The sequence below is a fragment of the Pinus tabuliformis genome, chromosome X (assembly GCF_031772625.1).
Source record: "Pinus tabuliformis cultivar Carrire ecotype Pingquan chromosome X, CPIR1, whole genome shotgun sequence".
NCBI lineage: Eukaryota > Viridiplantae > Streptophyta > Pinopsida > Pinales > Pinaceae > Pinus > Pinus tabuliformis.
In genome coordinates, this window is record NC_142308.1 from 301,860,141 (window position 1) to 301,870,276 (window position 10,136).

General features: G+C 35.4%; 2 pseudogenes; both read right to left on the reverse strand.

Moving 5' to 3' along the window:
* Positions 1-727: 727 nt before the first annotated feature.
* Positions 728-1,762, reverse strand: LOC149139614 (eukaryotic translation initiation factor 3 subunit A-like; annotated as a pseudogene).
* A 300-nt stretch (positions 1,763-2,062) lies between these two features.
* On the reverse strand, positions 2,063-7,297 carry LOC149139615 (eukaryotic translation initiation factor 3 subunit A-like; annotated as a pseudogene).
* Positions 7,298-10,136: the final 2,839 nt, after the last annotated feature.

Consider the following 10,136-nt stretch of genomic DNA (forward strand, 5'->3'; position numbering starts at 1 on the left):
TTAATTAAATTAATTATATTTAATATATTAATTAATTTAATTAATTTAAAATTTAATTTTAAACATAAATTTTTATTTTGGTTTTATCTTTATGAATATAAGTTTTTAAACTACAGCCACTTTAATGAAAATAAAAATAAAATTACAGCCACTTCGAAGTTTTAGATTTTCGAGATTAATAATTAATTTGGGAAATTAGAGCAAATTACTAAAATCTCGATAATTCATGATTTGGCTGAAAAATGAAAAATGTTAGTAAAACTCTCTACGAGTTAATATTTAAACTGAATGCATTATTGAACTAATTTATTTACAAAATGCGATATTGTACATTTTATGCATTTTTAACCCAGGCTACATAAATAATCAGACTTTCAAAGGAGTGCCATTTTCAAACCAGTTGACCAAATGAGGCGAAACAAGCGTCAATGTGAAGCTTATAAAAAATCGATTCTAACAAAGCAATCAAAACAAGAATCCAAAGAAAACTAAAAATTAACAAAAGCGTAGGGCAATCAACTAAAATAAAAATCCAAAAAGGTATTTGGCCAAATTTTAATAGAAAGGGTCCCCATTATTCGAAGTGGACGCATCAATAATGGGGGGATTGTGTTTTTACCACAACACTTCTATAGAGTGAAAATCTTCCTACATATCATATTCCACCCGTCATAAGAAATAGCATAAGGAAAAAATATATTACAAATAAAATTTTTAGCTCACCAATCTACGAGCGCTCAAGCTCAGTTGCAACCTTCAGTTGTTCAAACCTTGTATAAAGGTAAAGCTACCAACTCTCACGGAGATTCAGGTCAGGACTGTCTCTTGGATCCCTGTACTTATTGAAATTCACAAGATGTTTGTTTATTATTTCACTAAGCCAACGAAACTTTATTGTCCATTTATATTACAAACAAAACTGAAAGGCTCAATGTGCAGTCATCTGTCAATCCAATTAGGATTGTAGTTAGCCATACTAGAATAAAGACCTTATTCAAAACACTTTTTAACAGGCAACTAAAAAACAACACAATATTTTTCCTTTATGTAATCATTAGATGTTATATCCACTACACATGCTAGAAGGAGTGCAACATGTGTCTCTGTCATTGAAAGAAAATATATACTCTGTCATTGAAACAAAATATATAGAACAAAATCTGGCATACTTGCCATAGACAAACATTTAAAGCTCCTAAAACAAGATAGCTCAGGATCAATCAATGTCAATGCATCCACTGCTGGGATTGGGGTAGGCTATTTGGAGTTGTTAGTGAAAGAATTAAGTGGAATACATGTTAACAACCATTACTATAAAATTATACAAATTAAGAAACTATTCCATCTATTCCAACACTAGTTAATATGCACTCACCGCATATTATGCTTCCAACTTTGAATTGTTATGATTCACTAAGTATTTCAAGTATGGTCATGTAGGTTTCCCAAAGAAACTTAAACCATGGGGTAACCAATTCCCGATCAGACTTGTCGTTCCTTTTCTCTCCACTGAAATAACTAAGCATCAAGTCCTCTAGCATCTTCTCTGCCTCTAAGTCCTCAACATCAAGAGAAATCTTAGATGCCTTTGCTTGAGCTTGAGCGCATTCAACCTTCTCACTGGAGAGATGGAGGAAATGCTTGATAACCACCTCCAAGGAACTGACATTCATTTGCAGGCATACAATGCGATATGAATAAGTTCATCCTTTGTAAACCTGCCACGTATCATATCCACACAAAGTTCCACATATTTGAACATTATCTTTTCCAATGTCTTTTTCCATGCTTATAAACCATCTTTTTATAAGCAATATTGGAGATATGTAGAACCAAATATTTTGAGGTGAAGACGCTTTTGAATTATTAAAAAATGAAGTGCATTATGATTATATGGTACATAACTTTAGTATAAGCTATAAATATAAGTAGATATAGTAAAATTTGTCCTAATATTTCACCACATTCTATCAATTTATAATTGAAACCATGTAGCTTGCTAAATGTGTGCTTTGACTTCTTAGAAACATCAAGGAAAGACTTAATTTCATTAATAAATGATTTAATGAGCTCTATACCTATTACTTATCATTTCAGATAGAAGTGTTGAGCGTAAAAACTGCCAAAAAAACATATTATTATTAGACATATTAGAAGAAAACAACTTGAACTAAGCATAAAATATAATACTTATACTAGAAAAACCTATACAAATGCAAACATCTCAAATAGTGACAGATGAACTTAAACCTTTTCATTGAAATAACTTACCACTTCTCTGGTATCCATTTTAGAATCCAAACAAAATCCCAAAACACTTCCCATTCTTGAACTTCTTTCCTTCTCATTCTCTAGTTAAAAATGGTGAGCCCCATGCTTGTGATCATAAAGCATAATAGAAATGGTAGCCAACAATCCAGATGATGCCATCAACTGCAAAGCCTTCTATGTTGAGTATTTATTGTATCTTTTCTAGAGGATATAGAACTTGTGCCATTAATAAGCATGATACAAATGACTTTCTAATATCCAAAATATATTTTTAAACTTTGAATAGCATATTTCCATCATTTGAGGTTTAGGAGTCTTCCTCGGAATCTCGACCATACACATAAGGCCATGAATATCTTCTATAGAGTGAAAATATTCCTACATATCATATGCCATCCATCATAAGAAATAGTATAAGGAAAAAATATATTACAAATATAAAATTAATCTCACCAACTTGTGAGAGCTCAAGCTCAGTTGTAGTCTTCAGTTGCTCAAACCTTGTATCAAGGTAAAGCTACAAACTCTCACAGAGATTCAGGTCAGGCCTATCTCTTTGATCCCTATACTTATTGAAATTCACAAGATGTTTGTGTATTATCTCACTAAGTGGACAGAACTATATTGTCCATTTATATTACAAACAGAACTAAAAGGCTCAATGTGTAGTCACCTATCAATACAATTAGGATTATAGTTAGCCTTACTATAATAAAGACCTCATTCAATTTTTTTTTTAACAAGAAACTAAAAAAGAACACAATATTTTTCCTTCATGTAATCATTAAATGTTATATCCACTACACATGCTAGAAGGAGTGCAGCATGTGTCTCTATCATTGAAACAAAATATATACTTTGTCATTGAAACAAAACATATAGAACAAACTCTGCCAAACTTGCCATAGACAAACATTTAAAGCTCCTCAAACAAGATAGCTTAGGATCAATCAATGTCAGTGCATCCACTACTAGGATTGGGGCAGGAAATTTGGAGTTGTTAGTGAAAGAATTAAGTGGAATGCATGTTAACAACCATTACTATAAAATTATACAAATTAATATGCACTCACAGCATTTGATGTTTCCAGCTTTGAATTGTTATGATTCACTAAGTATTTCAAATACGGTCCTATAGGTTTCCCAAAGAAACTTAAACCATGGGGTAAGTATTTCCCGATCACACTTGTCTTTCCTTTTCTCTCCACTGAAATAACTAAGCATCAAGTCATCTAGCATCTTCTCTACCTCTAAGTCCTCAACATCAAGAGAAATCTTAGATGCCTATGTTTGAGCTTGAGCTTGTTCAACTTTCTCACTGGAGAGATGGAGGAAATACTTGATAAAATCCTCCAAGGATCTGACATTCATTTTCAGGCATACAATGCGATATTGAATAAGTCCATCCTTTGCAAACCTACCATGCTTCATATCCACACAAAGTTCCACATTTCTGAACATTATCTTTTCCAGTGTCTTTTGCCATGCTCTGTACTGCTTTGATTTTATCAAGTTGTGAAGTGCCTGCAATAATTCCTGGCCAACGTTCATCAAAACTCTGCATACAGTTTACAATAAAGCTCATTAGTCTTCTATATCATTATTGAAAGTGTTAGGCACATATTTCTACTTCTGAAAACAAATTACCATGGTTTCATGTGTTCACATCTAGACACTAAGCACATGCCATTTATTTTTTATAATTATTATGAAACTACCTAACAGATGAAGAGACTTAGGTGTTAATCTAGGAGTCTTAGGTGTCAATCTAGAAGTTGTTGTTCCATATGTTTGAGTTGCAGTTATGTCATTTCCTAGTCATAAATCCACTTTCTTAGGATCTAGATTCATTGAAGTATGTGATCTATGTGATATATGTTTTATATATTCGTAACTGTTGTGATGAATAAAGATATCAAGTGATTTGTGTGTTTCATAATGTGTTATCTCTATTTTTCTAACATAACTTACATCATAATTAATTTTTGAAAAACTAGTTATACATTCATGTTAGATTGGAGTATATTCCACTAAATTTATAAATTCATGTAAAATTAGAGTTAGCTCCACTAAATATTTAAATTTATGTAATTGAAGTGTGTTGTACTATCTTTTCAACTTCTAAGTCTTCTCTCCTAGTTTGAGTTGTGTTGGATGTGATATCTTGTTATGCCAATGCATGTAAACAACAAGCAACAACAATAATCACTATCCAAAATCTCTCTTTGGAGTTTCAAATTGTTCACTCTCTAAAATTTATAAATCTACAAATTTTCATATGCATTTCTTAATACATTAAGGATGTGGATACAATCTTGCTACAAATTGCTAGGTGGAAATAGCTGTTAAACACACATGGACAGCAAGAAAGATATGAAAGATAAAACATGCAATACATTTTTTATTAACATGAGATATACATTTATAGTACAATACGTGACTCTTGGGTTTCAGATCCCAAGGTCTCTTAGACTGCTTTGGTCTATTCGGCTTCCACACTAACCCATTTAGGATTAGGTGTCCAACATTCCCCCCCTTAATCCGAAGGGTTATGTATGAGTCCAAGAAGAGAGCTGTAATACAAAATGTGCAAAAAATGCATGGCAGCACTAGGCTGAATGTGCTCTATGAAATGTTGGTATAAAGGGCGATGGTTTAAGGATGACCACCAACACTGGAACGCTTAGTGCAGTTCCCGGAACTCTTCCAAAACTGGCAAGAAACTGAAGTTTTCTGCTAGAGGAAGTGATCCTATTGTTTTAAAGAGGGAAACCTTCAACCATAAAAGGGAGGTCTCACCCCGCATAAAAGGTAAGACTTCAACCTGAAAAGGGAAGTCTCAACCTGTGATGGTTTAAGGATGACCAACAACTCTGGAATGCTTAATGCAATTCCTGGAACTCTTCCAAAGCTGGCTAGAAGCTGGTGTCTTCTACTAGAGGAAGTGTTCTCAATTTTGTTCCCGAAACTCTTCCAAAACTGGCAAGAAGCTGAAGTCTTCTGTTAGAGGAAGTGTCCCAGATTGCCAACTGAAGGCATGTTCAGGCATCTTTGTCTCTGCCTACCACTCTGAAACTGGTGTGGCAGGTTGTGGCTCAGGCTCGCTTGATGTGGCTTTGAAGCTTGTAGATGACCATCATTCCCCCCCTGTCAAATACAAGGTGAGATGATGGAGAAAACTCAACTGCAAGATTGTTCAATATTCTGGAACAAGTTCTGACATGTGTTTGGAATATCTTCTTGGCTGTTGATGCCCATTGCCAAGAAGCGATCCATCCAAGATGAATCTTTGTTCTTGTAGGACGTTTGTTTTTGAAGCATCTGTGTGAAGAATGGCTAGTTTTATGACAGTGCTTACATGGATGAAGATCAAAACAGTGATCTTTCAAATGGCCAACTCGGTCACAGTGTTGGCATTTTACGATCTATTGTTTTTGTTGTTGTTGTTGCTGTGGAAGAGGGGAAAAATATGGAACAGCTGAAGCTAAACTGTCATGAGGAGCAGGTGAACTGTCATGAATGAATCCGGCACTCTGAAATTGAATGGGCTTTGAGTAGTCTGGAATATGAAAGGACAAGTCTTTGTCATATCCAAGACCAGTTCTATGCTTATTGTGGACAGGCTATTCCCAAGGTCTGATGATGGGCTTGGGAAGTGCACACTAAGTTTCTGCATCTGCATGTACAACTGTTGCTTTATCTGAATGAACTGTAACATTATTGACTTGCTGTTTATGGGAGTCTGTTTCAATCTTCTGAACAGAAACAGGTTCAGAATGATGACTCCATTGCTGTAGTTCTTCTTGCTGCAGCTTTGTCTCAAGCTGCAAAAACTCAATATTTTCATGTGCATTTTGGAGACAAATTTTGATATTGGAAAGAGAGGTTTTGTTGATCTTAACCATCTCATCAACAGTGGAAAGTATTAAATTATTCAGTAGTTTCAATACATCATCTATTCTATCCATTTCAAACCAATATAATCAGAGAAGTGATGTTATCTTCAGCTACAAATTGGTCTATAAAATGATAAATAATTGCAACTATTAGATGAGTAGCAGGATGCCAATATCACCAAGTCACTGTAGCAGACAACACAATACCAATTTCAATGTAGCAAATGACTCGCTGCTTTAATGTACTTCTCAAATTATTCAAACTACTCACACTGTTCGAATGCATAACCGAGAATTACTTCTCAAGAACTTTCATACGTTGATGCAGCAACCTGTATTTCCCGGAATCACATTGCTTGATCATATCAAAATACCATTCAATCACTTGTTAAGAAAATCCACTTCTGGCAAATTCAACTACTTTTGGAAACTTCTTTGTACAAAACAATAATGGTTATAAAACCATGATTAGTACAAATTATCCCAAGTTTTCATCATAACTTCCATTTTTTTTTTTACAAACTTTCACCCTGCGCTCCTACAGTTCAATCCAGCAATTCGATTTCATTTCAATAGTGTCCAGGAATAGAGCAACTAGCAAGACTTTTCAAACCTGCGTCCGGTTTCCACTTGCAACTTCATTCTTGTTTGCAACTCCTACATCGTATTTAACGTTTTCTTCAGCAAATCATCGTCCACAGGAATTGCATTAACATGCTTAACCTTACAAATACTCTGGCAAACTGCGTCTTCAACATTTCTGTCCACGCTGTCAATTCAGATTTAATTCATCAAACTTTTATCAATTCTGGATCGCACCTTCTGGCATGTCATTTCTGGATTATCAAAACGTTGTTTGCTCTCCAGCAGAACTCTGATGATCGATTGCAAATGAACCGATACATTCTTCAACATCCAGAAAAACCGTTACATTGCTTCTCCACTGCGCTTTTGACCTGTGATTCAATTCTCATCAGGCAATCAAACAACGGGTGAACGCATTGAACACAATCATTATTAATGGCAATGGCTTATCGAAGGCATCATTACAAATTCAACACCACTGCAGAAAATGCTTTAATCGATTTTGATATACATCGATTTTCCCACAGTACCAATTTATCACGCATTCAACTGCATTCAATGTGTTATATTATTCAATCAACAGCGCCATTCATAATTTAAACTGTAATAAGTTACAAAGACTACCTACTCTAGTTTAGCGTGCCCATTTCCAAGGTAAAAAATTTCTTAGGCTATACCAGAATATGGAGGACCAACTACTTATGTGGGCTGGAATTATATGCCACCCAATATACAATTTCCTTGGAGCTCCTCTTAGAGAACCCTTGAATCATATCGGTTTTGGAATTCGCCGGTGCCAAGGAGGATTAGTTCGCTTATAGATATGCCCACTTACTCACCAAAGCGAGAAGAGAAGGCTGGAAGAGGCATCCGAACCATCTCCAGTATCCACGGACTAGTTGACCTTTTTAAAAGGTTTTGGGTATGGAATAGGCCCGCCGATCGTGTTTACTCAGCACAGCCAACTGAAATAGTAATCGATCAGGCTGGCACACACCCCCAAAACATCTCCCACATTTCCAATGACTCGCTTGCTATCTCCCAAAGTAAGCAGGAGAAACTGTATGCGCCTCAGAAGTTTCCTCTTGGCCCTTTTTATCACAGACCTGACTTAGATGAGTCAGAAATAATTAAAGGCAGTCTCATCTATGAACGCTATGAAGACTGTTATTTCAAGGAGTTGGTGAACAGCATGAGAGTTGATGTGTTTACGAGTGAGCTTCGAGCTTGGTATATTCGGTTGCAATGTCCTTTGATTAACGAAGAAGGCCGGCGTCGGAAGATGGATCTTTACAGTGACGATGACCTAGCTCGGATGATGGCTCGGGATGGCTTATTCCTTCTGGAATTCTTGAGGTTTTTAGGCGGTTTACACCAGCGTAATGCATCTCGAGGCCGATTTAACCGCCGAAAAACCACAGGCTTGTTTCTCGAGCAATAACCACAACTGTAGTTGCTCATTCAGCATCCGCAGACCATAACGACTCCATACCATCAACGCCTGAAAGTTTTACTGTCTTTTTTTTCTTCAGAAAAATGAAATGGCTCCTTCCACCATTCACGCAGCCTCAGTTTGAAGAATCTCAAACGTTCACCATGTCAGGCGTTAACCAACGGATGCACAATAGCAGACAGATGCGTTATGGCAGAGTATGGGACAGAGGAGTTACAAGTCACGCCAAAAAAGGAGCCTGGGACCTGTGCTCCGATACAGCGTGCCACAACGTTCAAGTTTAATGGCTATTCAAACACATTCAGTAACGCAGGTGAGAATAATCAGGTGAATTGTCAGGCAGTAGAGGCGCAGGTGTAATGACGCTATTTTTTTAAACATTTATGACAGTCAGAGAGCGATTATTGTATTCAGAAGAACAACCAGGCAGAATTAATGGAGCGTTACAGGTAATGAAGACAAGGCCAGCACTATTCAAGGCAGCTCAGACTGGTTGCTCAGGGAATAACAACATCTCATTTTTTTAACTAAAGGATAAACCCTGAGGAAGAAAACTACACAGGCCACACATCATGGCTCCGATACCATGTTAAACACACATGGACAACAAGAGAGATATGAAAGATAAAACATGCAATACATTTTTTATTAACATGATATATACATTTATAGTACAATACATGACTCTTGGGTTTCAGATCCCAAGGTATTTTGGACTGCTTTGGTCTATTCGGCTTCCACACTAACCCATTTAGGATTAGGTGTCCAACAATAGCCATGAGTTCATAGTTTACAAGAAATAATCATCTTGTAATGTAACATTAGATATGGAAAATTTCTATGTATATTCATGCACATATATTCATTAAAGCATAACTAAGCAGGTATCTATTTCATGCCATCACATGTGATGGAAAATACTATTTTCCATGTAGGCATGCTCCAACTAAGTCAAACCTTGCACTCTAACATCACAACATGTGATATTCATGGCAGGGTTCAAGGTTAGATTCTTAAGACGCCAATATTATTTGATATAAAAAAAATTAGGTGCTCTAAATTTTCTAGCTTGCAACAATGATCCAATATTTGTGCCCATCCACTACAATATTATATGTTTAATAAGATATAAATGTGCATATATTGAATTGTGTCCATGCATAATTCAACATCCATGTCCAATCATCAGCATCTTATGTGCCAATTTTTACGGTTACATGTGGCATGATTTCCAATCATATTGAGGATCATAGTGGAAGCCTAACTAGTTTCATTGAGATCGTGGTGCACGCAAAACATACAAGAGAAATAAAGATAAAGCTTAAGTAACTTAGGGAATCAAACCTTAATCTTATAAGTGAAAATGTCTTATAGATAAAATACTTAATAGATGTAGTAATAAAATGTAGTTCTTCTATGGATAGGTCTATGTTGTTTATTTGCAGGATTCACTTATTTCATTTTTTGACACTAGTGTGATTCCCCTCATGAGTCTCTATGGGGTCAGTATTGTACCTATCTATTATATCATCATAGATTTTTGGTCCTTTTTTCCTAAAGAATCTAGATAAATGGCTCTTCACCATCCCATCATAGGTTGGAACATTTAGAAATATAATTTCTTTTTCCTTTTTGGAAAAATTCATAGCTAATAGTAAACAGTTATTCATTCTCTCTTTTTTATCTCATCTTATTTTGTAGAAAGCAATGGAAAAATAATTTATAGTTCTTTTTGAACTAGAAGAAAATCATTTTTCTTATCTCACTCGACATTTGTTGCATTTAAAACAACAGATAGAGTGTTATGTACCATAATTTTGAATATAAATCTATCACATACCTTCTTTACACAATACTAACAACCACCTACTATGCTCCAATTCACTAAATTTACTTCAATTAAATTTATATTCAACAGTTGTCACATGCAT